Source organism: Heterodontus francisci, chromosome 41 (assembly GCF_036365525.1).
Source record: "Heterodontus francisci isolate sHetFra1 chromosome 41, sHetFra1.hap1, whole genome shotgun sequence".
Lineage (NCBI taxonomy): Eukaryota > Metazoa > Chordata > Chondrichthyes > Heterodontiformes > Heterodontidae > Heterodontus > Heterodontus francisci.
This window is the reverse complement of record NC_090411.1, coordinates 9,554,011-9,574,347: the sequence shown is the minus strand read 5'-3', so window position 1 is coordinate 9,574,347 and position 20,337 is coordinate 9,554,011. Positions and strand designations below refer to the sequence as shown.

General features: G+C 49.1%; 1 long non-coding RNA gene, 2 other non-coding genes and 2 pseudogenes across 3 annotated transcripts; 3 read left to right on the top strand and 2 right to left on the bottom strand.

The window, feature by feature from the left end:
* The first annotated feature begins 5,324 nt into the window (after window positions 1-5,324).
* LOC137353602 (uncharacterized) lies at window positions 5,325-6,169 on the top strand. Its single transcript, XR_010969859.1, has 3 exons — window positions 5,325-5,439; window positions 5,579-5,640; window positions 5,733-6,169. It is a non-coding gene; the product is annotated as an uncharacterized lncRNA (long non-coding RNA).
* Window positions 6,170-8,909: 2,740 nt separating this feature from the next.
* Window positions 8,910-9,618, top strand: LOC137353518 (U3 small nucleolar RNA-associated protein NOL7 pseudogene; annotated as a pseudogene).
* A 587-nt stretch (window positions 9,619-10,205) lies between these two features.
* Window positions 10,206-10,369, top strand: LOC137354223 (U1 spliceosomal RNA). The gene has a single exon (XR_010970323.1). It is a non-coding gene; the product is annotated as a U1 spliceosomal RNA (small nuclear RNA).
* Window positions 10,370-13,421: 3,052 nt separating this feature from the next.
* Window positions 13,422-13,585, bottom strand: LOC137354970 (U1 spliceosomal RNA). Its single transcript, XR_010970617.1, has one exon. It is a non-coding gene; the product is annotated as a U1 spliceosomal RNA (small nuclear RNA).
* Window positions 13,586-13,915: 330 nt separating this feature from the next.
* LOC137353517 (U3 small nucleolar RNA-associated protein NOL7-like) lies at window positions 13,916-16,503 on the bottom strand (annotated as a pseudogene).
* Window positions 16,504-20,337: the final 3,834 nt, after the last annotated feature.

The window sequence follows — 20,337 nt, the reverse complement described above, 5'->3', positions numbered from 1 at the left end:
TTGGCTATCCGAAAGATAGTCATATTCTGTTAGTTTTCTTTCTTTGAGGGAAGACTAGTTCAGTTCTTCAGACCCAAACAAGTGTCTAACGGAATCTGTCTAGAACAAACAACAAAAAACAATACAGCACAGGAACAGACCATTCGGCCCTCCAAGCCTGCATCGATCTTGATGCCTGCCTAAACTAATACCTTCTGCACTTCCGGGGCCCATATCCCTCTATTCCCTTCCTATTCATATACTTGTCAAGATGTCTCTTAAACGTCGCTATCGTATCTGCTTCCATCACCTCCCCTGGCAGCATGTTCCAGGCACTCACCACCCTCTGTGTAAAAAACTTGCCTCGCACATCCCCTCTAAACTTTGCCCCTCGCACCTTAAACCTATGTCCCCTAGTAACTGACTCTTCCACCCTGGGAAAAAGCTTCTGACTATCCACTCTGTCCATGCCACTCATAACTTTGTAAACCTCCATCATGTCGCCCCTCCACCTCCGTCATTCCAGTGAAAACAATCCGAGTTTTTCCAACCTCTCCTCATAGCTAATGCCCTCCAGACCAGGCAACATCCTGGTAAACCTCCTCTGTACCCTCTCCAAAGCCTCCACGTCCTTCTGGTAGTGTGACGACCAGAATTGCACGCAATATTCCAAGTGTGGCCTAACTAAAGTTCTGTGCAGCTGCAGCATGACTTGCCAATTTTTATACTCTATGCCCCGACCGATGAAGGCAAACATGCCGTATGCCTTCTGGACTACCTTATCCACCTGCGTTGCCACTTTCAGTGACCTGTGGACCTAGTTTGAACTTAATTAAAAGGAGACTCATAGGGATGTATGCCTGATTTGGTTTAGTCCGTATATATGATTAAAGTCACAAATCATTTCAATAGGGTACTTAGAAAAGCAACAGGATCAGGCAGAGTCAGCATGGTTTTGTGAAAGGGAAATTGTGTCTGAACTAAGTTATTTGAGTTCTTTGAGGAATTAACAAGCATGGTAGATAAAGGGAAATCTGTAGATGTGGTGCACTTGGATTTCCAAAAAGCATTTGTTAAGGTGCCACATCCAAAGGTTATTACACAAGCAAAGAGCTCATGGTGTAATGGGGGGTGCGGGGGGGGGGTAACACTGATAAAAGGACTGGCTCGCTAACAAGACGCAGCGAGTGGGGATAAATGGGGCAATTTCAGATTGACAAGCTGTAAATTTGTGGAGTGCCACAAGGGTCAGTGCGGGGCCTTAACTATTTACAATCTATATCAATGACTTAGATGAAAGGACCAAATGTATGATAGTTATATTTGCCAACATCCCAAGATAGGTAGGAAAGTAAGTTGTCAAGAGGAGGTCCAGAGTCTACAAAGGGAGAGAGATAGGTTACTTTTGGCAGATGGGGTATAATGTGGGAGAATGTGAACTTATTTACTTCAGCAGAAAGAATAGAAAAGCAGAATACTATTAAAATGGGGAGAGATTGCAGAACTCTGCGGCACAGAGGGATCTGGGTGTCCTGGTACATGAACCACAAAAAGTTAGTATGCAGTATTCTCGATGCAGAATTAAACAAGCGCATGGGAAAGGATTCCTCTGCTATGTCCAGACTGGCCAAGAGAGTGTGGGAAAATGGCGCACTGACACAGAACACAAATGTCCAAGTGTATCAAGCCTGTGTCCTCAGTACCTTGCTCTACGGCAGCGAGGCCTGGACAAAGTACCTCAGCCAAGAGCGACGTCTCAATTCATTCCATCTTTGCTGCCTCCGGAGAATCCTTGGCATCAGGTGGCAGGACCGTATCTCCAACACAGAAGTCCTCGAGGCGGCCAACATCCCCAGCTTATGCACCCTACTAAGCCAGCGGCGCCTGAGATGGCTTAGCCATGTGAGCCGCATGGAAGTTGGCAGGATCCCCAAGTACACATTGTACAGCGAGCTTGTCACTGGTACCAGACCAACTGGCCATCCATGTCTCTGCTTTAAAGACGTCTGCAAACACGACATGAAGTCCTGTGACATTGATCACAAGTCATGGGAGTCAGTTGCCAGTGATCGCCAGAGTTGGCGGGCAGCCATAAAGGCGGGGCTAAAGCGTGGCGAGTCGAAGAGACTTGGCAGTTTGGCAGGAAAAAAGACAGAAGCGCAAGGAGAGAGCCAAGTGTGGAGCCAACAACCAATTTTATCTACAGCACCTGTGGAAGAATCTGTCACTCTGGAATTGGCCTTTATAGCCACTCCAGGCGCTGCTTCACAAACCACTGACAACCTCCAGGCGCTTACCCATTGTCTCTCGAGACAAGGAGGCCAAAGACGAGTATGCAGGTACAGCGAGTGTTTGGGAAGGCAAATGGAATGTTGGAGTTTATTGCAAGGGGAATGGAATATAAAAGTAAAGAGTTTTACTGCAGCTGCAGGGCCTAGGTAAGACCACAGCTGGAGTACTGTGTACAGTTTTGGTGTCCTTATTTTAAAAAGGATATAATTGCATCAGAGGCAGTTCAGATAAGGTTCACTCGACTCATTCATAACTAAGTCCTTCATCCCAGGAAGAAAGGTTGAACAGGTTGGGCCTTTACCCATTGGAGTTTAGAAAAATGAGAGGCGACCTTATTGAAACATATAAGATCCTGAGGGGTTTGATAGGGTGGATACCAGGAAGATGTTTCCTCTTGTGGGGGAGACTAGAACAAGGGGACAGAGTTTAAGAAGAAGAGGTTTCCCTTTTAAGACTGAGATGAGAATTTTTTTTGCCTCTGAGGGTTGTTAGTCTGTGGAATTCTCTTCCCCAGAAACAGCAGAGGCTCAGTCATTGAATTTATTCAAGGCAGAGTTAGAAAGATTTTTGAGGGGTCAAGGGTTATGGGGGGTGCCGACAGGACAGTGGAGTTGAGACCACAATCAGTTCAGCGATGAACTTATCGAATGGTTTGAAGGGCCAAATGGCCTATCCTGCTCCTGTGTTCCTGGAATGGACAGATGTGGTCAGGTTGATGAAGGTCTCTAGATGACCTGGCAGGGGAGAGGCCTTGATTCCGCAGGAGGATGTTGTGTTTCTGTGGGTTTTGGTTTCTCGGTGTGGATTTCAGCATTTTCATTCTTTTGGTGTTCGAGTTCTCCTGTGGTTGTTTTCATGCTGGTTTGGATCTTGGTCCCTGTCCTGTGAAGACCGAGCATAATGGCTGCAACCAACAATAGAGCTCCAGGCCAGGCAGTGTGTAACACAGTTAGGGTGGTAGTGAAAAACAGCAAAGGAGGTGCACACATGGACCATACCTCCGTCGTTAAGCAAGTCCTTTTCTAATGCTGTGGTTTCGAGATTTAAAGCTGCTGACATCTTCTGCCTGCAGGACATCTGTAGCAGTTGTTACTTTGATGTGACGTTCAAGAACATAGCAGGATGCATCAAGTTCCTGAAGGTCTTCAAGGAGAGAGGAAACCAGGCGCCGCTGTCAATCCTCACGGCGGAGCTACTGTTTACGCTGCCATTGCAATGAACCGGGTAGTGACCATCACCTCTACAACCCCTATGTTCATGTCGTGAATGTGCTCACTTTCCTCGCCAGGTACTGCACTCTGGTCCAGGACCTGTTTGGGATTTGGACCAGCAAGCTGCAGATCCAGGTCACCTTGAAGGTAGATGCCAATCGAACCATCCTTCACTCTGCCTCCAGCTTCGCTATCAGGGGAAGTTGAGGCTTCTTGGTCCACACGGGGCAGCCCAGGGTTTGTCGTACCTGTGGCAAATCCGGTCATGTGGTGGCCAGCTGCAGCACAGTCAATTATAGGAACTGCAAGCAGAGTAAGTGCTGCAACCTGTTCGGTGGGGCAGGCCACCTCGACAAGACCTGCCCAAAATACTCCCTCAGTTATGGACAGGGAGCAAGAACCAAGGAAAGGTATGGGGGAAAGGACAGTGAACGTGGCTGGTGCCGAGAAGGAGACCAGAAACCCTCCCCCCAGTGAGGAAAATCTGTCTCAGGAAGACAAGGAGAGGGAGCTGCAGAAAGCTAACAAATGCCGACCTTGTTACCTGAACCTCCCTATCAACAGACAGCATCAATGGAGGAGCAGCCAGGAGAGGGACAACTGGGTGAGTGGCAAGTGGTTAAGAGGAAAACCACAAAGACCACCCAGAAAAAAAAGGAACAGGCCACCACCCAAACCAGTGGCAAGAGGTGGTTTACGGACTACAGCAACTGCTCCTCATCACATGAGGAAGGGCCAGAAAGATGGCACCTTGCAAAAGCAATAAAATGCAAAGAAGCTAGAAGAGAAAGCCCCCCAGCTTCAAAACACTAGATGCAGCCAAGGGCACAGTGCTCCCTAACCCCAAATCAGCCAGCGCAGTGAGACACACAGCGCAGCCCAGCTCCGGGAAACCGGAAGCAGCAACGTCCTCGATGAGGAACAAAGGGAAAAACACCACCAGCAGAGAACAGTCAAAACCTGGCTGTTTACAAGATGCCGCCCCATCTCCCCGCCCCTGCCAAGTTGTCACCCGGGCAAACAAACCCCCTGTGATTGACCAGGAATGTTGCAGACCGAGTTTTGCAGACTGGCATATTCCAAGGTCCAGAACTACGTGCTGAGGGGTGCACTAAAGCTTGGGGCAGCCGCCACAAAGGCTCAATGCAGAAAGACAACAGTGTAAGGTCCTCCCGCCATAGCGAACTGAGCTGCTGGAACCTGTTTAAAACCCCATGTGCTGTTTGCACCAAAATGTTTTTTACTATGTAATACCAATGTACATTGCATTTAAAATGAAATGGCAAGAATTGTGAAGTATTTCATCTTTTCCTGCATCAAAAAAATCTCATCTTCCGAACTGGGAACATTGAACTGTTTGGTAAAGAATTTTCGCATATTTTTATGAATATGCTGTATTGTTGGAGAAAAAAGTTGGCTCCCGTGTCAGGAACGGTTCCTTTCTATGATTCTCCTCCTTGTTCTCCAATATATCCATCCACACACTCTCCATGGCGAGGACAAGGAAATTGGGGGAGTGACGAGGACGTCGGGGTCGAGCGAGGCTGTGTGCCTCTTTACAACCTGCTTCATCGTGACTATTCACTCCAAACCGCAAAGATAAATTCAATGTTCAGGAACGTGTTTGGTGACTGCACAACCCCTACTTGACATACTATTGGCACATGCGCAAATGAAGCCTCACTGGCTGAGACCTCCTCCCCAATGGCCACTTCCTCCTGCCTCCCCAGCTACTTCCTCCCATGGCCACTTCCTCGCCCCCCCACCACCCGCCTCCTCCACCACCCACCCCACCAGCCGCCTCCTCCCACAGCTGCTTCCTCCTCTTTCTTTTCATATAAAAGATGCCTTTGAGACGACAATCCTTCCTGGTGTCTGAAACTCAAGGACAGCATTCAAGCAACGAAGGCAGTGCAGGAGAAGACACAGAAGGATAATCTTAGCCTGCAGTATCATGGTAAATACTGGAGACATGAGTGCTGCAGATTGACAGTGACAAGCTGCTTGGTCTAAATTTTGAACCATGCTTTATTGTTGCTTTAAATGGTTTTAATCTAATTTGCCAAGTGTGACATAATTTGGTATTAAATTTGCAGTGTTACTGAAGAGGAGCCCAGATTCAACCTCGATTTTTGGTTGGAATAAGCACCAGCAGGGGGTAAGTGAGATTTTCCACTTTCCATTGATATCTGCTGAGAAGCAGGACTGGATATGAGAACAATTCTTAATTGTCTTTGGTTTTTCTTCCAGGGGAAGTGTGGGAGAGAGGTCCAGTGTAGAACAGCGCATGAAATAGGATCAATGCACAGAGCAACCGTTTCATTCTCTGAAATTTGTCACCATCTGAAAATGAAACTTGCATTTTATGAATGAAGTGGACATTGGGATGCTTCTTCTCTAGCCCAGCAACTATACAAATGCCAAAAGATTCTGGTGAATTCTCAGACTTTGCGTTCTTCACATGGACAATAAACTAGTGGATTTCATTCGCCGCATGGCGCTCCACAGGAACAATCTCTTCGGTTCTGCAAACAAGAATCTCGGCCTGTTCCTTTTGCAAGAATTTTGGCAAAGCAAAATTCATCTACTCAAACAGAGCAGTGTTTCAAATGGTTTGACACAGCAATGGGGATGTTTAAATTCATGCTCTTGTGTTTGTCTTTACTTAATACTCCATTAAACTCAGAAATGCTGAAAATGTTGAGGTTACTCTGTTGATATTGCTCCCTACTTTTCAATTGCACTTGCAATATTCCAACTGTCTAGTGCCTGCTTTTGCGTACCCCTACAGGCAGTTGCAACACAGCACCACAAATCAGGACACCCACTCCGGAGAGTTCTGGAAGGTACCTCCAGAGTAGTCAAGGCACCAGAACCTTTACCTCAGCACCCTAATGGTCTGCTCAAAACCGTGATTCTCATGACAGCATTGGTTTCATTATGAGTGCTGGCCACAAGTTTGTTGGAGGGGAGACATTAGCCAGGTGTACAGCAGATATCTCATCCTCCAGCATCCGTTCTCTGGTTTGACATGGTGACTGAAAGACATCATACTGTTTCCAGGATAACTGGCATTCACCACCGATGATGAGCTGGGCAGGGTTGTAGGCCAACTGTAGTGCAGTAGCCTCTACTGAGCAAATGGAGTCTCGGACTGGAATTTTACCTGCTCAAAACGGGCGTCCGAGGTGAAAAATGGCAGTCGATATCAGGTCCCCGACATTATTACTCCCAATCACCATTTGACATGGGTCGGACGGGGGGAGAGATTGAGGTGCTGATCGCTGTCCACTTTGCAGCAATTAAGGGCCAATTGAGATAGTCTAGAATTCAATTGACAGCCATTTTACGTCAGCTGTCACATTTTGTGCCTGGCAAACGAGTCAAACGGGGAGTTGGGAACTCGGCAGCTTTGAAAGAGCGGCAACCAGTGTATCTGTGAAGGAGTTGGAGGTACTGTTTTTTTATTACACTTTGATAGATTTGTGTGCTGTTTTGAAGGTTGGGACTGTTTTTGCTGGTTCACCAGGGTTCACCTGAGTGATTGAAACTCCTGGTTGGGCCACAGCATCACTGATTTATTCTGTGTAGGAGAGGGGGGGTTCTGAGTGCCTGTCCTTGCAGCAGACTGCAAATACCTGTCCTCAGAACATCTTTGGGACACTGCAGCCATGGGAATTGTCCGCTCTGGAGGCAGCTCACCTCTTGAGGAAGACTTCGCCACAAAGAGGGACAGGAGGGCAAATGTCCAGTGAAATCAGCAATCTGCTGGCCAAGTGCAGCCTGGTAATGGGGGAGGGGCAGAAGGTCACAGAGTGCGCCAGGAGCAACCACCTGTGAGGAAATGAGCCTACCCAGCAGGCAGGGTCTATTGCCCGCGATTGAGCCTTCTTCAAATGTCACAGCGCCAGTGCCGAAGACATCACCTGTCCCGAGAGACTGTCACATCCCTGAGATGCTGGCAGCAGAGGTCGCTTCCAACTGCGTGGGTGGCCATCCAACGGCAGCCCCACTGAAGCTAACAGTCACTCTGAACTTCTATGCATCAGGTCCTTCCTGGCCTCATCAGGAGTGTGCAATCATCAGCGCATCACTACATTGCTACATTACCACTGCAGGTGGTAACTGATACCATATTCAGGCATGCCAACAGGTTCATCAGGTTCCAGACAGACTCCGCCAGTCAGGCTGAGAGCACCAGAGGATTCAGCACCGTCGCTGGGTTCCCCGTGGTCCAAGGAGTCATTGATTGCACACATGTGGCCATTCGAGCACCTACAGATCAATCAGGGCCTTCATTAATCGAAAGGGGTTTCATTCAATGAATGTGCAACTTGTCTGTGATCACTGTATATTGCAAGTGTGTGCTCGTTATCCTGGAAGCAGTCACGGTGCATTCATTCTCCAGAACTCCCAGGCACCAGCACTATTCAGCACCCCTCCACCCAGCCCCCCCGAGTGCCTGCAAGGATGGATACTTGGTGACAGGGGATACCCGCTGACGACATGGCTGATGACACCAGTGAGGAACCCACAGAATGAAGCAGAGGAACGGTACAATGCAAGCCATGCGACCACCAGAGTCACGATTGAGCAGACCATGGGTCTTCTGAAAATGAGATTTAAGTATCTCAATCGCTCAGGTGGTGCCCTACAGTACTCGCCAGCAAGGGTATGTTGCATTGTTGTCGTCTGCTGTGCCTTACATAACCTGGTGCTGCAGTGGAGGGGGAGGGGGGGAAGAGGGGAAGAGACCCTGGAAGATGACGACGACGTTGTTCAGCGCGAGGCATCCTCAGACGAGGATGTTGAAACAGCTGAGGATGAGGAGTAGGGGGCACAGCCACCTGAATAGCAGGGGGAGGGAACTGGAGGTTTGCAGGAGTTGAGTAGCTCTATTCCTTCTTCTAATATGCTGCTCCGCCAAACATCCTACTTGCTGCAGGTAAGCCTCTCAGAGCCAGTGAGGTTGCTGAAAGTCCTTTTAAATGGCTTTCAGCACCTTCTTCCGGCTCCAGCTCCGCCCCCGACACTCACCCTCCCACCCGTGCCCTTTTCTGTCATTGGTATTCTTTCAGGTTGTCCTGATGAGTGCAAGAAGAAAAGCTTCGACAAAATGTCTCTGTCTTCTTCAACCGTTTAATGTGGCTTCTCCTCACATCATTTACCGGCTATGTGGACAATGATCATACTGCAGAGAGTAAGATAGATTGCAAAGCCAGACTTAAACAAAGGGAGGTGGGTTTGCTCCCTTTGGGAAACCGGTGAAATATTTCAAGCAAAGGCAGTGAATGTGACAAGTGAGGAAGACTTGACGGCCAGAACTCGCTCCCTACGTCCCTATTGGTGTTGAGGTGCAAAACGTGAAAAGTGCTTTTTCGAAGGCATCAGATTGTGAACGGTGTTTGAAAGGAAGAGAAGCCAAGCATGTCCTTCCTTTGTTTGCAATGTCTACGTCTAGGGATTTCTTTCCGGAAAACGCCTCGCGGCCTGAAGGAGAATGGCATGGAAGTTGGTTCTGTGAAGAGTCAAGAGAGCCGGGAAATGTTGGCCGAGATCAGCCCAGAGGAAGAGGACGAAGCGCCGGAGGAGGTGACTTTCAGCAGCGCCCGGGAGGAAGCTGAAAAGAGCATGAAAGCGCCGCTGGAGAGCGTGAGGAGAGACAAAGCTTTGCTGAAGGAGAAAAGAAGAAGAAAGGAGCAATTATTCAAAGAGCAAAAGAAGCGCAAGTCGCTTCCAGATGGCATTCTTTAAGAGATTACTTCAGTCCGAGAAAAGAATGACCAGGCACCTGACTCAAGTAAAGAAGGTGATGATTGTAATTCTGTGCAGCAACCTGAGGAAGATAGTGGATTGAAGGAAGATGTTGAAGAATGTGTGGATACCAGATGGAAGGAGAGCTCCATGGCCATTCCATTAAAGGATCAAGGCCAAACAAAGCAGCAGGTTGAAAATGCCAGATTAATGATCGACTGTATGGCCCAGGCAGCAGGAGAGGCAGTGTCAATGAATACTTCTCACTTGCAAACAAGAAAGCTCAACAGAAAAAACCAGCAATGCAGTTTGTCAACAAATCCTGGGGAGCAGAACTTCAACAAAAATCTGGAAAGTTTCGAAAGTTGTAGATTCAGCATCATGGTGTGACTGCAAGATGAGAGAATGGAACTCGTGAGAAAACTAAAATCTACACGGGCTCTTAAACAGATGAAATGGGAGGTTTCTTTGGCTGGAAGCAAACTCTGAATTTAGTACATTAATGCTAACCTTCAAGAGGAAGCTCTTTGTCATTTGTGCAGTTAATAGTCCATTGGTTTGAACCGTGTCTTTTGTTATTATACTCAAGGACAGCTGTTAAGATTTGTTTCTGTATAAAGAAGGAAGATTGCTTGAGACTGTTCTAATGTATATAATCTCTAATCTTTCTAAAATATTTAATGGACATGAAAAAAAAGCCTCGCGGCCTGAAGAAAGGCAGCTGAGGGAGGGGGAGGGTGCTGATTTCCTATTAAGGGCATTATGCAAATAGCATTGCAGGCTCTGGATCCGTGCGGCATTTTGTCGGAAGGTGTAATGAATGATAGAGTGCAATATTTGCCAAGAACTGACATGTGCGAAGAGCAGCAGATTGTGAATGGAGTGTCAAGGTGATGTGTAAAAACGGAGTGTTTGAGACCGTAAGAGGTGGTGTGTGATGTCAGGTGGCAGTGTGTGATGCTATTTAGCATACTTACCTGGCAGGGGAGAGACCATGATCAAGAAGGTGGTTCTCCCAGGACGAGGCTAGCCCATTGCACTTCGGGTGTGCTGACGCCTGCGATGTCCCCAAATGCGGGATACTCGACTGCAAAATTTGTGGTAGTGGGGGACTGCGTTCGCGCTCTCCCCTGGTTTTACAAAGCAAAATTAGATTTTACTGTGTTTTGCTCTATTTCCGACGTGGTTGTTTTTTCTTCTTGTTTTAATAATTCCCTAATCTTTTCTGTTCGCCACGCGTTCAGCACGTCGTATCAGCATTCTTTCTCTCCATTGTGCCCAGCGACCTGCTCATCAGCTGCCACATGCTCACGTTCTTACTCGAAATGCTTCCCCACTCCTGCCCTGCGCCACGCTGCTCACCCGTCCTTCTTGCACTTTATCGCCACGTACAAAATGGACCCTGTCTGCACAGACACCATCTTCAAACCTCGACATGAAGCTTGCCCCACTTTTCTGTGCCAAGTCTCACTACCTGCTCACCTTCTATCTGGCCCCCATCTTGCCAGGGATGGGTCTGGTCTGCCCACATTGCCCCAGAATGCTCCATCCACTTCCACTCCGCCCTACCACCTCTCCTTCGTGGAAAAGTGCAGACAGGGTCCATTTTGTACGTGGCGATAAAGTGCAAGATGGGTCGGGTGAGCAGTGTGGCGCAGGGTAGGAGTGGGGAAGCATAGCAGGTTGCTAGGCACAATGGAGAGAAAGAATGCTGATACGACAGGCTGAACGCGTGGCGAACAGATAAGAGTTTCTTTTGGGCCTCCTTATCTCGAGAGACAATGGATATGCGCCTGGAGGTGGTCAGTGGTTTGTGGAGCAGCGCCTGGAGTGGCTATAAAGGCCAATTCTGGAGTGACAGGCTCTTCCACAGGTGCTGCAGAGAAATTTGTTTGTTGGGGCTGTTGCACAGTTGGCTCTCCCCTTGCGCCTCTGTCTTTTTTCCTGCCAACTACTAAGTCTCTTCGACTCGCCACAATTTAGCCCTGTCTTTATGGCTGCCCGCCAGCTCTGGCGAATGCTGGCAACTGACTCCCACGACTTGTGATCAATGTCACACGATTTCATGTCACGTTTGCAGACGTCTTTATAACGGAGACATGGACGGCCGGTGGGTCTGATACCAGTGGCGAGCTCGCTGTACAATGTGTCTTTGGGGATCCTGCCATCTTCCATGCGGCTCACATGGCCAAGCCATCTCAAGCGCCGCTGACTCAGTAGTGTGTATAAGCTGGGGGTGTTGGCCGCTTCAAGGACTTCTGTGTTGGAGATATAGTCCTGCCACCTGATGCCAAGTATTCTCCGAAGGCAGCGAAGATGGAATGAATTGAGACGTCGCTCTTGGCTGGCATACGTTGTCCAGGCCTCGCTGCCGTAGAGCAAGGTACTGAGGACACAGGCCTGATACACTCGGACTTTTGTGTTCCGTGTCAGTGCGCCATTTTCCCACACTCTCTTGGCCAGTCTGGACATAGCAGTGGAAGCCTTACCCATGCGCTTGTTGATTTCTGCATCTAGAGACAGGTTACTGGTGATAGTTGAGCCTAGGTAGGTGAACTCTTGAACCACTTCCAGAGCGTGGTCGCCAATATTGATGGATGGAGCATTTCTGACATCCTGCCCCATGATGTTCGTTTTCTTGAGGCTGATGGTTAGGCCAAATTCATTGCAGGCAGACGCAAACCTGTCGATGAGACTCTGCAGGCATTCTTCAGTGTGAGATGTTAAAGCAGCATCGTCAGCAAAGAGGAGTTCTCTGATGAGGACTTTCCGTACTTTGGACTTCGCTCTTAGACGGGCAAGGTTGAACAACCTGCCCCCTGATCTTGTGTGGAGGAAAATTCCTTCTTCAGAGGATTTGAACGCATGTGAAAGCAGCAGGGAGAAGAAAATCCCAAAAAGTGTGGGTGCGAGAACACAGCCCTGTTTCACACCACTCAGGATAGGAAAGGGCTCTGATGAGGAGCCACCATGTTGAATTGTGCCTTTCATATTGTCATGGAATGAGGTGATGATACTTAGTAGCTTTGGTGGACATCCGATCTTTTCTAGTAGTCTGAAGAGACCACGTCTGCTGACGAGGTCAAAGGCTTTGGTGAGATCAATGAAAGCAATGTAGAGGGGCATCTGTTGTTCACGGCATTTCTCCTGTATCTGACGAAGGGAGAACAGCATGTCAATAGTCGATCTCTCTGCACGAAAGCCACACTGTGCCTCAGGGTAGACGCGCTCGGCCAGCTTCTGGAGCCTGTTCAGAGCGACTCGAGCAAAGACTTTCCCCACTATGCTGAGCAGGGAGATTCCACGGTAGTTGTTGCAGTCACCGCGGTCACCTTTGTTTTTATAGAGGGGGTGATGATGTTGGCATCGCGCATGTCCTGGGGTACTGCTCCCTCGTCCCAGCACAGGCATAGCAGTTCATGTAGTGCTGAGAGTATAGCAGGCTTGGCACTCTTGATTATTTCAGGGGTAATGCTGTCCTTCCCAGGGGCTTTTCCGCTGGCTAGGGAATCAATGGCATCACTGAGTTCCGATTTGGTTGGCTGTACGTCCAGCTCATCCATGACTGGTAGAGGCTGGGCTGCATTGAGGGCAGTCTCAGTGACAGCATTCTCCCTGGAGTACAGTTCTAGGTAGTGCTCAACCCAGCGGTCCATCTGTTTGCGTTGGTCAGTGATTATGTCCCCCGATTTAGATTTGAGGGGGGTGATCTTCTTGATGGTTGGCCCAAGAGCTCTCTTCATGCCATCATACATTCCTCTGATGTTTCCGGTGTCTGAGGCCAGCTGAATATGACTGCATAGGTGTTGCCAGTAGTCGTTTGCGCAACGCCTAGCTGTCCTTAGTGCAGTACTTCTGGCTGCTTTAAGTGCTGCGGATGTTAAATCGCTGGGGGCTTTCTTGTAGTTCAAAAGTGCAATGCGCTTAGCGGCTATGACAGGTTCCAGCTCTTCAGTATGAGATTGAAACCAGTCTGCATTTCTCTTCGCACTTTTGCCGTAGGTGGTCAAAGCTGACTCAAATATGGCGTCTCTGATGTGGGCCCACTTGGTCTCAGCATCCCCTGTGGGAGTGTTTTGAAGGGCTGTTATAAGTGAGTAGGGAATTATAAAAACAAAAAGAAAAAAAACAACCACGTCGGAAATAGAGCAGAACACAGTAAAATCTAATTTTGCTTTGTAAAACCAGGGGAGAGCGCGAACGCAGTCCCCCACTACCACAAATTTTGCAGTCGAGTATCCCGCATTTGGGGACATCGCAGGCGTCAGCACACCCGAAGTGCAATGGACTAGCCTCGTCCTGGGAGAACCACCTTCTTGATCATGGTCTCTCCCCTGCCAGGTAAGTATGCTAAATAGCATCACACACTGCCACCTGACATCACACACCACCTCTTACGGTCTCAAACACTCCGTTTTTACACATCACCTTGACACTCCATTCACAATCTGCTGCTCTTCGCACATGTCAGTTCTTGGCAAATATTGCACTCTATCATTCATTACACCTTCCGACAAAATGCCGCACGGATCCAGAGCCTGCAATGCTATTTGCATAATGCCCTTAATAGGAAATCAGCACCCTCCCCCTCCCTCAGCTGCCTTTCTTCAGGCCGCGAGGCTTTTTTTTCATGTCCATTAAATATTTTAGAAAGATTAGAGATTATATACATTAGAACAGTCTCAAGCAATCTTCCTTCTTTATACAGAAACAAATCTTAACAGCTGTCCTTGAGTATAATAACAAAAGACACGGTTCAAACCAATGGACTATTAACTGCACAAATGACAAAGAGCTTCCTCTTGAAGGTTAGCATTAATGTACTAAATTCAGAGTTTACTTCCAGCCAAAGAAACCTCCCATTTCATCTGTTTAAGAGCCCGTGTAGATTTTAGTTTTCTCACTAGTTCCATTCTCTCATCTTGCAGTCACACCATGATGCTGAATCTACAACTTTCGAAACTTTCCAGATTTTTGTTTAAGCTCTGCTCCCCAGGATTTGTTGACAAACTGCATTGCTGGTTTTTTCTGTTGAGCTTTCTTGTTTGCAAGTGAGAAGTATTCATTGACACTGCCTCTCCTGCTGCCTGGGCCATACAGTCGATCATTAATCTGGCATTTTCAACCTGCTGCTTTGTTTGGCCTTGATCCTTTAATGGAATGGCCATGGAGCTCTCCTTCCATCTGGTATCCACACATTCTTCAACATCTTCCTTCAATCCACTATCTTCCTCAGGTTGCTGCACAGAATTACAATCATCACCTTCTTTACTTGAGTCAGGTGTCTGGTCATTCTTTTCTCGGACTGAAGTAATCTCTTAAAGAATGCCATCTGGAAGCAACTTGCACTTCTTTTGCTCTTTGAATAATTGCTCCTTTCTTCTTCTTTTCTCCTTCAGCAAAGCTTTGTCTCTCCTCACGCTCTCCAGCGGCACTTTCATGCTCTTTTCAGCTTCCTCCCGGGCGCTGCTGAAAGTCACCTCCTCCGGCGCTTCGTCCTCTTCCTCTGGGCTGATCTCGGCCAACATTTCCCGGCTCTCTTGACTCTTTACAGAACCAACTTCCATGCCATTCTCCTTCAGGCCGCGAGGCGTTTTCCGGAAAGAAATCCCTAGACGTAGACATTGCAAACAAAGGAAGGAAATGCTTGGCTTCTCTTCCTTTCAAACACTGTTCACAATCTGATGCCTTCGAAAAAGCACTTTTCAAGTTTTGCACCTCAACACCAATAGGGACGTAGGGAGCGAGTTCTGGCCGTCAAGTCTTCCTCACTTGTCACATTCGCTGCCTTTGCTTGAAATATTTCACCGGTTTCCCAAAGGGAGCAAACCCACCTCCCTTTGTTTAAGTCTGGCTTTGCAATCTATCTTACTCTCTGCAGTATGATCATTGCCCACATAGCCGGTAAATGATGTGAGGAGAAGCCACATTCAAAGGTTGAAGAAGACAGAGACATTTTAGATTAGATTAGATTAGAGATACAGCACTGAAACAGGCCCTTCGGCCCACCGAGTCTGTGCCGAACATCAACCACCCATTTATACTAATCCTGCACTAATCCCCTATTCCTACCAAACATCCCCACCTGTCCCTATATTTCTCTACCACCTACCTATACTAGTGACAATTTATAATGGCCAATTTACCTATCAACCTGCAAGTCTTTTGGCTTGTGGGAGGAAACCGGAGCACCCGGAGAAAACCCACGCAGACACAGGGAGAACTTGCAAACTCCACACAGGCAGTACCCGGAATCGAACCCGGGTCCCTGGAGCTGTGAGGCTGCAGTGCTAACCACTGCGCCACTGTGCCGCTTTTCTTCTTGCACTCATCAGGACAACCTGAAAGAATACCAATGTAAGGGAAGCAACAAATTAATACTGTATAAGAAGAGACTGCTGATCGGTTGGCAAGTGGACTCTGATTGGTAGAGGCGTTGACAGTTTTATGGTGACTGACAGTTAACTGCCAAGCTTTGTTTGAAATTTGTGTGGCGCATTTGCATGTACTGGAAGCTACATATATTAATACACAGGGCCCTGTTCTTTGCAGACAGAAAGAACATGTATACACACTGCGCCTATTTCAGGTAAACAAAATATGTGACAGCCATTTGCTGCTTCATTCCTCAGGGCAATGCCTTGACCAATCAGAGTCAACCTGCCCGCTTTAAATTTCAAACAAAGCTTGGCAGTTAACTGTCAGTCACCATAAACTGGTGCATTCTGCACGGCAACGCCTCTACCAATCACAGTCCACTTGCCAACCAATCAGCACTCTCTGCTCATACAGTATAAATTTGTTGCTTCCCTTATGCTTGCGAGTTGTCCTGATGAGTGCAAGACGAAAAGCTTTGACAAAATTTCTCTGTTTTCAGCAATATTCAGGTTGTAGACACGCATGGGAAATAACCCGCACCAACAGAACAGGCGACAGAGCCAACGTGTTGCTGTCCATTGCTGCATCCAGGAGGTGACTGAGGCCGGAATTTTACTTGTCCCGGTGGGTCCACGTTCCCGGAGGCAGAAGCAGGTGCCAAGGTTGCTCCCACTCCGCGCTCAGCTGCCACGGCGATCGAGCGCTAAGTGACCAATTAGTGGCTCGGCAGTGTATTTATGACAGAAAAGGGCACGGGTGGGAGGGTGAGTGTCGGGGGCGGAGCTGGAGCCGGAAGAAGGTGCTGAAAGCCATTTAAAAGGGCTTTCAGCAACCTCACTGGCTCTGAGAGGCTTACCTGCAGCAAGTAGGATGTTTGGAGGAGCAGCATATTAGAAGAAGGTATACAGCTGCCTGAGGGTGAAAGGAGTGCAACAGGAATTAAAGGGGTCACCCCTCCAGTAAACATGAATATACCAGAGAGAGACCAGAACCCGCTTGCGGCAATGGCAGAGAGATGCCACCGCATGGCACCTAGGTTCTCTGAAGACTCCCTGCATGTCCTCCTCCAGGGGGCTGAGGCAAGGCAGGAGGTCCTCTTCCCATCAGACGGAAGGAGGAGGCCTCCCCAAGTCACCAAGAAGGCGTGGCTGGAGGTAGCGGAGGGGGTCAGCAGCCGCGGAGTAGTGAGGACACGGCTCCAGTGCCGCAAGCGGGTCAATGACTTCTGTGCTCTGCCAGGGTAAGGGGCATTCCGCAGTCATCGCAGCTTTTAACTGATACGGGAGGGTCACTGGGTGCTGATGCTGCAAAGTCAAAGCCATCCATCTTCAGTGATTGGCTGCATCCCTGCCTTGGGCCGTATACTGGGCACATCTGAGATACACATTGATGCAGAGGTGTGCCATCCATGCACCTCAATGGCATTGGTTCCAGATGCAGCATGCAGCACGAGGGGTGAGTGGGTGCTCTTTCAAGTCAAGGGACTGAACTAATTGCCAAGTGTCTCCACAGGAGAAGAGGGCCCGGACCGATGGCGGGGTGGCCAACCCAACATCCCTCTGAGGTCAGCAGGGAGGCCAAATCGAGCTTTAAGAGGGCACAGGAGCAACAGCAGAATGCATATGGGGACTCCTCTCCGGGCACTCCTGATACATTCCGAAGCTCTTTGTCCCTCAGCCAGTGACGACATCACCTCATAATCTCAGGGTGTCTGAGGGTGGTCCTGAGACTGCTCAGGGTCACCTCAACAGGCCAGGGCCCTCACGACCTCGGGCAGGCAGAGGACACCCGCCAAAGTCATCCAAAGCCACAGGGCAGCCTGAACAGCCACCTGCCTCTGCCGTGACTGGCTGCGAGGGGTCGTCCACATGTGTGAGCACTCGCAAACGTTTCAAACTATCAGAACGGCGGTGTCACAATTTGTAAATATTTATTTGCTGTTATACTTCATGGAAAATTGTTACATTTTTCACTTGGCATTTTCATCTGTCATAAGTCGACGCTGATGTTTTAGGCCATCTTGTTCTGCATGAGATGGAGACTTGGGGAGGTGGTGTATTCGGGCCTTGTGGTGTTTGAGGGAAAGGCAGGCCATTGCAGCTGAGATTTCCACCAGCAGGTGAGTGCTTCTGTGCTTCCAGCTGATGAGAATGCCTCATTTCACACGGACATGTCAGTCACTGGGTGACGAGCCTCCGTTCAGGAAAAACTCCTGAGTATTAGAGCCTCCTGGGACTCCCTTGTACTCAACTCCTGCAAACCTCCAGCTCCCTCCCCCTGCTATTCAGGTGGCTGTGCCCCCTCCTCCTCATCCTCAGCCATTTCAACATCCTCGTCTGAGGATGCCTCGCGCTGAACAACGTCGTCGTCATCTTCCAGCGTCTCTTCCCCTCTTCCCCCCGCTCCCCCTCCACTGCAGAACCAGGTTATGTAAGGCACAGCAGACGACAACAATGCAACATACCCTTGCTGGCGAGTACTGTAGGGCACCACCTGTGCGATTGAGATACTTAAATCTCATTTTCAGAAGACCCATGGTCTGCTCAATCGTGACTCTGGTGGTCGCATGGCTTGCATTGTTCCGTTCCTCTGCTTCATTCTGTGGGTTCCTCACTGGTGTCATCAGCCATGTCTTCAGCGGGTATCCCCTGTCACAAAGTATCCATCCTTGCAGGCACTCGGGGGGGCTGGGTGGAGGGGTGCTGAATAGTGCTGGTGCCTGGGAGTTCTGGAGAATGAATGCACCGTGACTGCTTCCAGGATAACGAGCACACACTTGCAATATACAGTGATCACAGACAAGTTGCACATTCATTGAATGAAACCCCTTTCGATTAATGAAGGCCCTTATTGACCTGTAGGTGCTCGAATGGCCACATGTGTGCAATCAATGACTCCTTGGACCACGGGGAACCCAGCGACGGTGCTGAATCCTCTGGTGCTCTCAGCCTGACTGGCGGAGTCTGTCTGGAACCTGATGAACCTGTTGGCATGCCTGAATATGGTATCAGTTACCACCTGTAGTGGTAATGTAGCAATGTAGTGATGCGCTGATGATTGCACACTCCTGATGAGGCCAGGAAGGACCTGATGCATAGAAGTTCAGAGCGACTGTTAGCTTCAGTGGGGCTGACGTTGGATGGCCACCCACGCAGTTGGAAGCGACCTCTGCTGCCAGCATCTCAGGGATGTGCCAGTCTCTCGGGACAGGTGCAGTTTTGGGAACTGGTGCTCTGACATTTGAAGAAGGCTCAATCGCGGGCAATAGACCCTGCCTGCTGGGTAGGCTCATTTCCTCACAGGTGGTTGCTCCTGGCGCACTCTGTGACCTTCTGCCCCTCCCCCATTACCAGGCTGCACTTGGCCAGCAGGTTGCTGATTACACTGGACATTTGCCCTCCTGTCCCTCTTTGTGGCGTAGTCTTCCTCAAGAGGTGAGCTGCCTCCAGAGTGGACAATTCCCATGGCTGCAGTGTCCCAAAGATGTTCTGAGGACAGGTATTTGCAGTCTGCTGCAAGGACAGGCACTCAGAACCCCCCCTCTCCTACACAGAATAAATCAGTGATGCTGTGGCCCTACCAGGAGTTTCAATCACTCAGGTGAACCCTGGTGAACCAGCAAAAACAGTCCCAACCTTCAAAACAGCACACAAATCTATCAGAGTGTAATAAAAAAACAGTACCTCCAACTCCTTCACAGATACACTGGTTGCCGCTCTTTCAAAGCTGCCGAGTTCCCAACTCCCCGTTTGACTCGTTTGCCAGGCACAAAATGTGACAGCTGACGTAAAATGGCTGTCAATTGAATTCTAGACTATCTCAATTGGCCCTTAATTGCTGCAAAGTGGACAGCGATCAGCACCTCAATCTCTCCCACCGTCCGACCCATGTCAAATGGTGATTGGGAGTAATAATGTCGGGGACCTGATATCGACTGCCATTTTTCGCCTCGGACGCCCGTTTTGAGCAGGTAAAATTCCAGTCCGAGACTCCATTTGCCCAGTAGAAGCTACTGCACTACAGTTGGCCTACAACCCTGCCCAGCTGATCATAGGTGGTGAATGCCAGTTATCATGGAAACATTATGATGTCTTTCAGTCACAATGTCAAACCAGAGAACGGATGCTGGAGGATGAGACATCTGCTGTACACCTGGCTAATGTCTCCCCTCCAACAATAGTGGGAATGGAAGTTAAGGCAGTTGTATGTTCCTCCTGCAGAATGTGGGAGGTAAGGGTCGCCAAGAGTGTCCCTGCTGACTGCATCTGCGGGAAGTGCACCCAACTCCAGCTCCTCGAGAACCGCGTTAGGGAACTGGAGCTGGATGAACTTCGGATCATTCGGGAGGCGGAGGGTGTTATTGAGAGGAGTGAAAGGGAGGTAGTCACACCTCAAGTAAAAGAAGTAGGTAGATGGGTTACCGTCAGGGGAAGGAGAGGGAACCAGCAGGCAGTGCAGGGATCCCCTGTGGCCGTTTCCCTCAACAACAGGTATATCGTTTTGGATACTGTTGGGGGGGGGGACTTACCAGGGGTAAGCAATGGGGTACAGGTCTCTGGCACAGAGTCTGTCCCTGTTACTCAGAAGGGAAGGGGGAAGAGGAGCAGAGCATTAGTCATTGGGGACTCCATAGTTAGGGGAACAGATAGGAGGTTCTGTGGGAACGAGAGAGACTCACGGTTGGTGTGTTGCCTCCCAGGTGCCAGGGTTCGTGATGTCTCGG